Raw genomic sequence first — 13,095 nt, 5'->3', positions numbered from 1 at the left:
TCTGAATCTTATTTATTTTGTCATATATACACAACCAATGCGTGGACAATGTCTATATAAGTTGGTCATATAGTAGTCCTGCGTGTAATAGGTTCGTCATGTTAATTAGTAGCGATGCTACACAAGATTTGGTTGGCTAGGCAAGTACTAGTGCATATGCCAATTAGTAGCGACGCTATTTAGAAAAAAAAAATCTGGTGGATGGCACAATGGCTGGTGTGTAGTCATGAGAGCCACACAAGAAAAACAAGAGAATAGTTAAAAAATTTTGAGAGGAAAAAAGTTACAGCAGTTCCGGACAACGGCTCTCATTTCATTGTTGTTCATGGCTGAAATTCACATCGGTTGCTTGCGGCCGACTGCGTCCTGTTCAAAGTGGGCATCATTTCTTGCCTAGGTCCAACAAGTAGGATTTCCAGAGATCCAAGATGAACACGGTTACAAAAGAGAGGTCAAGTGGATATGGAATACGCCAGGTAATATAGCGCCGGGGATTTTTTCGTGAAAGGCAAACTAAATTATGCCGGCGAGCTGGGCAGCTCCAGCCGTTCTTTCTCCCACCACCCCACCAAAAGCCTATGCCTTTAATTTAGTCAAACCCGCACGACCCTTTTGGTCGCATGCATGAAACAACTTTGAGAAACAAGTCATCACGCTTGTGTCCGGCATACTTCTTTGGTCATCTGCTTTAATAACTATCGGAGTTCTTACGTGCCATCTGCACAGAAAAATTATTACCACTAAGTTATTCAAATTTTACATACAAATAGGAGGATGTAGATAAAGGAAATCTACCATTAATCTATATGACCATTCAGTCCATGTAGAAGTAACGCTCCTAGTTTACATGTCGACATCCTATGTCAGCAACTTGCAGTGCGCATCAACAGTTTCACGAAGCCCTAGGCTGCAATGAGGATGTGTATCTCGGCACATTCTGTCATGCTGATGCTTTCTTCTTTCCTGTCTTTTTCAGTCTCGTGTGGCGGTTATTCGTCAGAAGAAATGGCCGAGTGTTCTGTTGGCGTCCAGGGTGATACGCAGCATGAGGTGGCGTGAGTGCCGTTTTAGCTGGTGCTTCCTTCCTAGTACTATATAAACCCCCGCCGTGGTCTCTGCTGCGATCATTCTTTCAGGCAAGCAACTCAGGTAGTTGTCGTCTCCTCTCTAACCATTGAGAAGAGGGGTCAAGTAGTGTACTGTCAGTCTGCAATCTTCGTGCATAATTCTCTGATCAAGCAAGCCTCCTAAAACACAAACAAACCAGCCACATCGATTTCCCAATGGCCGGCCTGTCTCCTCACCATCCATGGGCCTTTGCCTTTGGCCTCCTTGGTATGTTGTCTCTCAATAAACTCCGATAGGTCTTGTTAATTTCGTAAATGTTTGTTGTTTCTTTTATTCTTTTCATCTTAAATCTGCTTCGAAGCAAGTCATTCACACCTTTGCTGTGTTTCAACCTGCCCTCCCAAATAGTTATTATTAGTAGTGCAAGTTTATGTGTTTACAATGGGACATAGCCAAAGTGTTTCTCTTCTACAATCAAGCTACTATTTTGTCCTTACAAAAACAAATCAAACACCTTCGTATGTCACTAATATTGAGATTTCTGGTCATTTCTAATGATTCCGTTTTTTTCCTTTACGTTGGTTTTTGCAGGCAACATCATCTCATGCATGACTTACCTGGCTCCACTGTAAGCCTCCCACACCCCCACCCCCGGCCGCGCTCTCTCTCTCTCTCTCTCTCTCTCTCTCTCTCTCTCTCTCTCTCTCTCTCTCTCCCTCCCTCCCTCTCTCTCTCTCTCTCAATTTTTCCAGTTCTGTGCTCACATGACATGCATGTCATGGCAGGCCGACTTTCTACCGGATCTACAAGAGCAAGTCGACTCAAGGTTTCCAGTCGCTGCCGTATGTGGTGGCGCTGTTCAGCGCGATGCTGCGGATCTACTACGCGCTGCTCAAGTCCGACGAGATCCTGCTCTTCACCGTCAACTCCGCCGGTTGCGTCCTCGAGACCCTCTACATCGCCATCTACCTCGCCTACGCGCCTAAGAAGGCCAAGGTCCGTCCATGGGCACCACCTGCTCCTGCTGGTTACTCGATTAATACCTCCGACATCCGCATTAGCTGACATGCTCGTGCATCCTATATGCGACGCAGCTGTTCACGGCCATGATCCTTCTTCTGAACGTCGGCGTGTTCGGGCTCATCCTCCTCCTGACGATGCTGCTCTCCGCCGGCCATAGCCGCGTCGTCCTCGTCGGCTGGGTCTGCGTCGCCTTCGCCGTCAGCGTCTTCGTCGCCCCGCTCAGCATCAACGTCAGTAGACAAAACCCAGACTATGTTGCTTGCTTGCGTCTCTGCTTACACTGCTGACATTTTTGTGCCACTGATTGCGTGGTTGCAGAGTATGGTGCTGCGCACGAGCAGCGTGGAGTTCATGCCATTTTCCTCTCCCTCTCCCTCACTGTCAGCGCCGTCGTCTGGTTCCTTTACGGCCTGCTCATCAAGGACAAATACGTCGCCGTAAGCAACCTTTAATTTCCTCCACAGCTTAAGCAGCTTTCATGCTAACTACTACAAATGGTACTTTTGTTGCAGCTCCCTAATGTCATCGGCTTCACCTTCGGTGTCATCCAGATGGGCCTGTACGCTGTCTTATTGCAACGCGACGCCCAGGTTACCCGCCAAGGATGTGGACGAGGCTGACAAGGAGGAGGCGGTGGACAATAGCTTCATGGTGCCCGAGCACGTCGTGACCATCGCCGAGCTCGGGGAGTTGGCCGTGGAGCTGAAGACCTACGAGGTGCACCCCGTGGAGTCCCCGCCGACAGAGGCGGTGGCGAAGCAGGAGGATGATGAGCCGGCGGCGGAGGAGCTCCTGGAGTCTAGATGCCACGTGTAGTCTGGGTCATAATTAAAGGCTACGCCACGTGACCAACCCATGTACGGACTTACGGATGCACACACATAGATGTATGTGGAAGTCAGCAAGACGAGAAGGAAGAAGGGGGACAAGTCCGGGGCGGACCCGCGCTGCTTTTGTTATTTTATTATTAGTCCTTAGTCTGTTATTGACCTCTATTTTTTTCTTATTAGTATGTCTAGCAGCTTCCTTGGCATGGCCTTTTATTTTATTATTTTTGTGTAAGCAGTTAACCAGTTTCTAGCCGGATTTCCACAATGTTTCACACAAGTATGTTTCCACCCATCCATTTTCCCTCCATCCCTACACCAAATTGTTTAAACCAAACTGGAATTACCTTAACGGCCAAGATTTTTCTTAGCAGCTGAAATCAAACCGCTAAGAAAAATATCATTTTCTTGGCTGTGCAAGCTCTAACTGCCAAGAAAACATATATTCCATGACAGGTGATGAGATCTGCCATGGGAATTGAACATTTTCTTGCCGATTTCCATGGGCCGCCAAGAAAATTGAGTATTTATTTATGGGTTTCAATGGGTAGCAAAGGAAATAGCGCATTCCATTAGGTAGCGAAGGAAATAGCGCATTCCAAGGAAATACTTTTCAGTTAAACATGTACAAAATTTAGTAATTCCTAAATTTTATCTAAAGTTCACCATGAAAATCAAATTAAGGAAATGGTTTGTTTCATTTAGTGTCATTTCACAAGACATGTATATTGTGAACTGTCTCCTCTCTAGTAAAATTGATGGTGATCAATACATAGATAATTTTATCTTTAACATGAAAATTTAATATAACCTTGATTTAGTATGTTTATTCATGAAAATAATTTACTTATAATTTTGATGCCATAATTTATATTTGGTATTCATGCCTATTCATTTAATAGTTTACTTAAATTTACCTATGCCTATTTATTGGAATTACTTCATATTTGAACTACGTGTGCTTCAAATTTGATCTTTAACTATTACAAATCAACACATATGTGAGTGCAATCATACATTTCAATAACATATGGAATTTTGAAGGATAATTTCATATGCTCATATACTTTACATTTTACATTCTAGTTATCCTAGTCATTTTATAGCTATAAAATTTATTAATACCCAAATTTTATTAGAAAATTTTTAAATTTGGTGTTGTCGATCGAAACCTACCGGCGAGCAACGACAGGCAACACGAGGAGCCGGGAGGCTTCCGGGACGGCTGGCGGCCCCGGTCCCTCGGTCAACGGCCCAGCGATCTGGCGCACACCCTGGCTTGGAGTCGCTAGGCGTGCCACCTGATCCTGTACCTGATCAGGAAGGTGTGATTCATGAAATTCCTGTAAGCACAGATACTTGTAAAGGTTAGTCCGAGCCGTGATCGGCTCATCACTCCTCCCCGGTATCGGCTGTAAAGAGCCGATTGCATCAATACCGGATCGGACCTTCGGGTAAATAACGTATGTAAACAATAATGAGATGAACTTGCTTTATAGATATTGATCTAATCCAATTCCACGATAACCAAGCCCTCACTACACGATCGAAACGTCCTACACGTGATTGAGCCTAACGAATACGTAAAGCATCAGAACAACAACTAAACAGAGACCTAAAAACAGCTAAAGAGCCGATTCCTAAGGAATCCTCTACCCAGGCTAAGATCCGATACTAACAACTGCCGAAACTTTCAACCCGTTTGCAAGGCCTAATCATGCACATATTGAGCTAAATCCCTAATAATAGAAACTAGCCATAACAGATCGGATCTATCAACATAAACAAAGCAAGGTGCGACCATTGCATCCATAGTCGGCACAGTGATCGCGGAGCGCGCAAGAAAATGACGGAACATGATCATGATACAAATAAAATAACATTACTCTATGCGGTGCTATGATAAACTAATGCTACTCTCCATCTCAAGGCTTCAGAACGAGCAACACATGAAGTAAACAAGCAAGAGCAATGCGCCCCCGATCACGCGAAGCGTGATCAGGGGCCACATGGCACTTACCCAATGGAAAACCTGGAACAGGGAGCGATGCGCCGTGAGTTGTTGAATGAATGAATCTCTCTTTCTGTTATTCGTGGTACATATTTATAGTCCGTAGACTTGCCCTCTTCAACTAACCCTAACCAAACACAACACGAATCCTAACCGCCTAAACCTGAGTTTACACGGCCTTACTAGCCCCAAACACTTGTACGGGAACCGATCTGTAATCGTGCCGAAACCTTCTCCTAGGCCCATCTTGCTCCTTGGCCCACTTCTGGCCCGTCCAGAATATGGCGATAACACATGCCCCCCTGGTTTCGGCGATGGTAATTCCGAATCATTTATTTTAAAACCACCTTGACCCTTCGGCTTCCAATCCGTATATGCCTTTCGACTTCCAACTGATATGACTGCCTTTACCAATCTCCTCAGAACTGACACGATGCCGATTCACCTTCCCCTTGATTTACCTTTATAAACTTACCCACGGCAACTTCCCCAGTCATCTTTTTTTACGGCCATACCAATTACACTCCTCCTCTTCTTCCACCATGGCTTCTTCTTCCTCTGCCCCTCCACCATTTCTTATGAATCCGAGTCCTCTCGAGAGCCAACTCCGGAATACGATCCGATCGCTGCCTACGGGTCCGTGCCCCCTGCATTGGGATGCAGAAGAGTGGAACTTCCATTACCAGTCAGAGGATGATGATTCTCTGACTGATGGCGAGGATCTTGCACTCCTCCTCGGGGTCGAGCTGGAGGAAGATGAAGACGACGCATCTTGGGGGGGAGACCTTCTTCCTCGGAGGAAAAGAGCCGATTCCTCCTCGAAGAAGAAGATCCGATGGCAGGTACCTTCTTCTTGGCAGGTCATCGGACGATACTTCCAACGGCAGCGCAGGAGCCGAAATGATGACAGCTTCACCAGCGACGGTAGCGGAGACGACGACGACGCAGCGATAGCGGTGACAGTGGCCCTAGCATTGCTCCGCCGCCCAAACGCCGCAAGACCTCTGGCGTGTACTGGTGGTAGATCGTAGTATCCCCATTAGCCACCTTTAGAGTAGTTAGCTCCTCTTTTGTATTTACTACCCCGCTGTGAATAAAATCTACCTTTGTATCAGCAAATTCTTCTTATGCGCAATAATCTGTTTAAGAGCCGAGGCAACGCATCGGCCTGGAATATACCGATCCGGATCTGAAATAACCTTTCAATTTACTTTACCCTTCCGTGGCCTTTCTCCTAACACAAATCTCCGAAGATTCTGGGATCCAGATCAACTCCGATCTCCTTTGCTCACAAACCCTAGCGCAGATCCTCCCCGGTCCTTGAGACACATATCCGATCTTGCGCCGCCAAACCTAGATCCGCCTCCAGGATCTCGATTCAGGATTCCCGATGGCAGAGTCTTCGCGCACCGCCGCCGCCGTCTTCGGTCTGAAGGTGAACTCTGACCCCATTAATTTAACATAGTATCTACAAGTTTTACTGCGCGGTTAATTAATTCCTCCCTCGGTAATCTTGTTTTTCTTGGGGTTTTTCAGGCTTCCGATATCTTCTTGCCGCACCCTTCTTCCCCAACTCTTTCTGCCTTGGGCCTCGTTCCTATGAAAACCCATAGATTTGATTTCTTGTGAAGCCAATCGAATCCCCTTGTGAGTCAGGATATAGACCTAGAATCTTGGTCGGACAGCCTCCGCGCTGGCCAAATCCCTGAAAACTGGATAGTTTGGTACAACAGAGTAGAGAGCGCTTACCAGCCCTTATGGGAATCCATCGGGATAGCCGATGCTCTGTCTCTGTCCCTCTCTCCCCTCGAAAAAGATGAGAACCTTCTGAAGACCATCGGCTATTTCTGGTCTGACGCCTTGAATTGTTTTCTCTTCGGGCACAGCCCGTTAGCACCAACATTGCTAGATGTTATGATGATACCGGCTTGGACATATCATCAGCCTGCCCTTCTGCTTACAGCCTCCCAGTAGTCCCTTATAAACTGTCTTCCAAAACCGAGTGCACTAACTGGAGCACATACCTGAGCCAAGACCAGAAAAGCAAGGGCCCGGTATCGGAGAAGGAACACACAGCCTTTCTGAACCTATGGCTCGAACATTTCCTCTTTGTGGCCCTTCCCTCGCCCCAACCAAGAACTACCTCTCCTTGGCTTATGAGCTGGCCAGGGGTCAATCTGTTGGCCTTGGTAAACTATTTCTCGGGGAACTTTACAGATATCTCCATTTGATGACTTCCAGCCTTCTTTCTCAGAAGAAAATCAGAACCGGTGGCCCATGGTGGTTCATCCAATTGTGGGCTCGTCTTTATTTTCAAAGTTCTGACCCTGATTTCCCTTCCTTAGTCGGCAATTCCTTCCCTGATCTGAATGGGAGACAGATTAGGTGTACTAGTTTCGGGCAGGCCTTGTACAGTCTCCCTGGAGGGAAACTGAATCCTTTAGATGCTTCCCATGGTTCAAGATTTTCTACAAAGGCCTTGACAACCCAAACTTCCTCCCTTATGCCGATTCTGAGCTCTTCGAGAACCCGGCTACCTTCCGATTAGCCGATATTGCCTATGATGCCAATACTAGGCGCTTTACTCCATCATGGTTTGGCCCTGTCTTCTCCCAGTTGGCATGAGTACCTCTAACCGGATCCTCAAGCCTGGTTATGAGTTTTACCAGCCGGTCGTAGCAGCCCGGCAGTTCGGTCTTGCGCAGGTGCCTCCCCACTTCCTTCTCCACCTGTTGACATCAAACAGGGTGGACCTTCCTGACGCCTTGACCACCCATAGGTGCTATAGCCTGTTCACAGACCTCCCCTTATCTGTCCCTGCCAATCTTTCCTTACTTCTTCGGCCATCGACTTTGAGGGATGGTGGTCGATGTGGAAAACTCACGTTTTCCGAAGAGCTCTGGGCCCGATGCTGCAGCAGATCCATCCTGAGTATGACATTCCGCCGGAGAGGTACCGCCTTTTGATTGACGTCTCTTCTTTTAACTTTTACTAGACCCTCCTGAATCCATTTTCTGTTTCTGCAGCAAGAAGACGGCCCAGAGCCGATGAACAATGATGGATCGCCCTTTTGCTTCCTGGCGGTTGCTCCTGTGGTTCTCTTCGGCAAGAGTGCGCCTCCTCCTTCAAAAAGCATGATGCAGATTCAGCCGAGCACCGTCAAGTTGACCCCAAGCGAAAGCGACTTTTAGAAGCTGTTGCCCCCCGGGCTCGCGCTAAGACGAGGAAGATTCTTGTCAGAAGGTCCGGAAGGAAGCTACGCCATCTTCCCCTATTTCGTCATCTCCAGTCACTAACCAGGTTTGGCCCCTCCTCTTTGCAATCGGACTTTTATTCATGTCTTCCTTAACGGTGTTCTCTTCTCTTGTAGCCTGCCGTTGTAGAAGTCTCCAGTGGAGAGGAGCCCCCATGCCAGAAGGGCTCATTTCGGAGGTGCCAGAGGACGTGGATGCGCCCATCAGGGCCTTGATCACTCTCCGTGATCCTGGCGCAACAATCTTGGAGGATACTTCCGCATCGGCTGTCATCCCAACTGCCTCGCAAAGCCCGTAGGCGCCGATCGTGACTTCATCTCCTGCTGGCCCCTGTTTGGAAGGACCCTCTACTGCCTCAGCCATTGCCGATTCCCCTGCACGAGAGGTACGTCCCGCAAAGCCGACCGCCATCTCATCGGATGTCCCTCTCGCAGAGCCGACTGTTGCCCCATCGGCTGTCGCCTCTTCTTCCGGAGGTGCGGTTCATATAGCCTCTGCCACCATCGTTCATCCTTCGGAAAGGACGCACCCCCGGGAGCCGATTGTCCCTTCGTTGGCCATCGCTACTTCCTTCTCAGGACAGGTATGGCTTTTTCTTCTCCTTCGCAATTGCTTTGGTCTTCTCCCGCGATGCCTTGCTTACCCTCTTTTCCTTCAGAAACTGGATCTTTCAGAACTCCTTGCGTTTGATCCTGCCACGATTGGGTCGACCATATTGGAAGCCGATGACTCTCCCTCGGGCCTGACCAGCACTGCCGATCGGCTCCTCCGCGTGAAGGATCTTCTGTCGGGTCCGATCTCCGCCCTGATTCAAGATTCCAGTGCAGTTAAACAGATCCTTGACGAGGTCAGTTCCCAGCTCCCTGTGAGCCTCTAGGCCAAGCTCTTGTCGGCCGGATACCTTTCTTCCTTCCAAGCAAAAGTGGCAGAAGCTCGCCGCAGGATCGAGACTCGGCGTTCCCAATCACTCCTAAGGACCATCATCGCTGAGATGTGTCAGTCGATCAACAAGAAGAAGGCCGCACTCGACACAAAGGTCGACACATCTGCTTCTGCCCATCGGCTTCGCCTCTTGGAGAAAGAACTGGAAGATCTTGAAGCCAAAGTCCGGGCCGCCAAGCAGCGCATCCAGGAGGAGAAGGATCTCATTGCGGGTTCTAAGCAGGAGGCAGAAGCTTTGACTTCCGAGCTGAAGATGGACTTGGCCGAGCTGAGCAACTTGAGCAAACAAGTGGTGCCGGGGGTGGACGAAGAGGATGAAGCGGTACTTGCTGAGGTCGACCGTATCCGCCTTGATGCTATCGCTGCTATAGACGCTTTCCTTCAGTAGTCCTGTTTAAGATAAACTTGTGCCTTTATGTAGTGAACCCACTGTGTTTTCATGAAGTGAACCTAGAGTCGATGGTGACACATCGGCTGTCTGATAATTTGTGATGCTTGATTGCCATAAGCAAAACTTCTAAAAGTCGATGGCACCGCATCGGCTGTTCTAATCCTTTTTATTAGCGTACGGGCCGATCAACGCTTATCGGCCTTTTCCCGTTTCCTGTCTTGCCAACGCCAACGTCGTTGATTCAGCCTTCGCCCCCCTTCTTAGCCTGCTGGTTGCATCGGCTTCTTGCCTGATGGGTGCCATCGGCTTCACTGTTCGTTAGCCCACATACTTGGGAAGTATTTCTTTAGGTGTTGGCCGTTGACTGCTACTGGAAATTTGACGCCGTCCAATTCTTCGAGCATGTATGCGTTCCCGGGTAGGACCTGGTCGACCCTGTACGGTCCGTGCCAGTTTGGGGACCACTTGCCATACGCTGCGTCTTTGGTTCCCAACGGTAATACTGCTTCCCAAACTAAGTCTCCTACCTGAAATTCCTTTGGCTTGACCTTTTTATTATATGCACGGGCTACTTTAGCCTTATTCTCCTTAATCTTCTCTAGTGACCATAACCTGAGTTCCGTGAGGTCCTCCACATTATCACTCATCAGAGTAGCATATTCTTCAGCGGATAGGTCATTCTGGAATTCTATGCGCCTGGACCCGGCTGTAACCTCCCACGGTAACACGGCTTCCTGCCCGTAGACCAAATGATAAGGGGAAGTTTTTGTCGCCCCATGACAAGATATACGGTATGCCCATAATGCTTCTGACAAGACTTCGTGCCAGCGTCTGGGATATTCATCGATCTTCCTCTTAATCAATTTGATAAGGCTCTGATTGGATGCTTCAGCTTGCCCATTCGCCTGGGCGTAATAAGGAGATGACCTAATCAGCTTGATACCCATATCAGCAGCAAACTTCTTGAATTCTTCTGAAATAAAAACCGAGCCACCGTCCGTTGTTATAGTTTGTGGGATCCCAAATCTGTGAATAACATGTTCCTTGACGAACTGAATCACATCTTTGGATGCTACTGACTTCATTGGGACGGCTTCTACCCATTTGGTGAAATAATCTGTGATAGCTAAAATGAACTGGTGACCCTTGCTAGACGGAGGATTGATTTTGCCGATCATATCCATGCCCCAGCCTCTGAACGGCAACGGTTTAACAATGGGATTCATTACGGACGCTGGCACCGTCTGGATTTTTCCGAACTTCTGGCATGCTTGACATCCTTTATAATACTTAAAACAATCTTCAAGCATAGTGGGCCAGTAGTATCCTGACCGCCTGATTAGCCACTTCATCTTGTGAGCTGACTGATGAGTCTCGCACGTTCCTTCGTGAACTTCATGCAGGAGCCGATTGGACTCGGTCGGCCCTAGACATTTGAGCAACAGCCCCTCCAAGGTCCTGTAAAACATATCATCTCCTATCAGGACGTACCTCATGGCTTTATATCGTATCTTCCTGGGTGCCCCCCGAGCCGAATCCTTCAAGTAGTTGAAGATATCGGCTCTCCAATCTCCCTGATCCAGGAAATACACCTGATGTCTTGACCCATCGGCTTTGTATCCTGAAGCCAGCTGCGCGAGATCATTGGCCTCTGCATTCCGAGCTCTAGGTATCCAATAAAAATTTATATACCTGAACTGGGCTATCAGTTCATGGCATTGCATCCACAACGGAAACAATAGCTCACTTTCACACCTGTAGTCTTCTGTGAGTTGGGAAATCACCAATTTAGAGTCTCTGAAGACCTCTACGGCTTCAGCTCCGGCCTCCAGAAGCAATTCCATGCCTTTACGCACCGCCTCATACTCTGCAAGGTTATTAGTACAAGTGGCAGGTAACCTAATTGAGAAAGAGTATGTTGCCCCCCGAGGTGATACCAGCAAGATGCCGATTCCACATCCATCTCCACAGGCGGATCCGTCGAAATACATAGCTCAGGCTCGTATGGAAAGCGCTGCTATGTTGGTATTAACCCTCTCAGCAATGAGGTCTGCCAATGCTTGCCCTTTAACTGCCTTCGCGGGTTGATATCGGATGTCGAATTCTGATAATGCAAACATCCATTTTCCCAATCGGCCTTTCAACACAGGAGCCGATAGCATATGTTTTATAACATCCAATTTGCAGATGATGATTACCTCAGCCGATAGCAGGATGTGACGAAGCTTGGTGCATGTAAAAAATAAACAAAGGCAAAGTTTTTCCATGTCAGAGTACCTTGTTTCGGCGTCCAACATCCTTCTGCTGAGATAAAACACCACCCTCTCCTTGCCATCGTATAATTGTACTACCACCGAAGCAATTGAGGTGTCACCGACCGATAAATATATGTAAAATGGCCTGTCTTGCTGTGGTGGCACCAACACAGGTGGTCTCGACAAATATTCTTTGATTTCTTCGAATGCCCGTTGTTGTTCTGCCCCCTAGCGGAACTCTTCATTGGTTTTGATTTTTACCAATTCCATAAAGGGTTCAATCCGCCCAGATAAGTTAGAAATAAACCTCCTGACGAAGTTAATCTTACCAATAAGTTGCTGGAGTTCCTTCTTGTTAGTGGGTGGCACCATAGTACGCACGGCCTCCTGGCTTTTTAGGCCAATCTCTATTCCTCTTTCATGAACCAGGAAACCCAAGAACTGCCCAGCTGTTACACCAAAAGTGCATTTTTTCGGATTCATCCTGAGCCCGAATTTTCTGGTTCGTTCCAGAACTTGCCGTAGATCATCCAGGTGCCCTTCGACTGATGCTGACTTTACCACGACATCATCGATGTAGATTTCTACCAGATTGCCGATTAGGTCATGGAAGATGTGGTTCATGGCACGCTGATATGTTGCACCGGCATTTTTCAATCCGAAGGTCATAACCACATACTCGAACAGCCTCACCGCTCTGGGTACTCTGAACGCCGTTTTGTGTATATCTTCGGGGGCCATAAAAATCTGATTGTACCCAGCGTTACCATCCATGAAACTCAAAATCTTGTGGCCGGCAGCTGCATTGATTAATATTTCTGCAACAGGCATTGGATATTCATCTTTCGGAGTGGCCCTATTAAGATCCCTGAAATCCACGCAAACCCACCATCGGCCATCTTTCTTTTGTACGGGTACGACGCTTGAAATCCATTCGGCATATCTGCAAGCCCTGATAAATCCGGCTTCTATCATTTTCTCTATTTCCTTTTTTACTTCGACCAAGACATCGGCTTTCATCTGACGTATCCGCTGTTGGAACGGTCGAAATCCACTTCTGAGAGGGAGCCGATGCTCCACTATGCTCCTATCGAGCCCAGGCATCTCCGTATAATCCCAGGCAAAGCAATCGGCGTATTCCTTCAATAGAGTTATCATCGGCTCTCGCAACGACGGATGCAATTTCTTACTAATGAACGTTGGTCGCGGCTTATCCCCGGGACCAATATCGATTTCTTCAAGTTCATCAGCCGATGTGAAGCCATATCCTAACTTCCCGTCCTCCGTTAGATCAATGCTGCAGATAGGAAAAGAAGATAACAAA

General features: G+C 47.8%; 1 pseudogene; it reads left to right on the top strand.

Moving 5' to 3' along the window:
* The first annotated feature begins 1,283 nt into the window (after positions 1 to 1,283).
* Positions 1,284 to 2,907, top strand: LOC112903742 (annotated as a pseudogene).
* Positions 2,908 to 13,095: the final 10,188 nt, after the last annotated feature.

The sequence above is a fragment of the Panicum hallii genome, chromosome 8 (assembly GCF_002211085.1).
Source record: "Panicum hallii strain FIL2 chromosome 8, PHallii_v3.1, whole genome shotgun sequence".
Classification (NCBI taxonomy): domain Eukaryota; kingdom Viridiplantae; phylum Streptophyta; class Magnoliopsida; order Poales; family Poaceae; genus Panicum; species Panicum hallii.
This window is presented reverse-complemented; position numbering and strand designations above follow the sequence as displayed.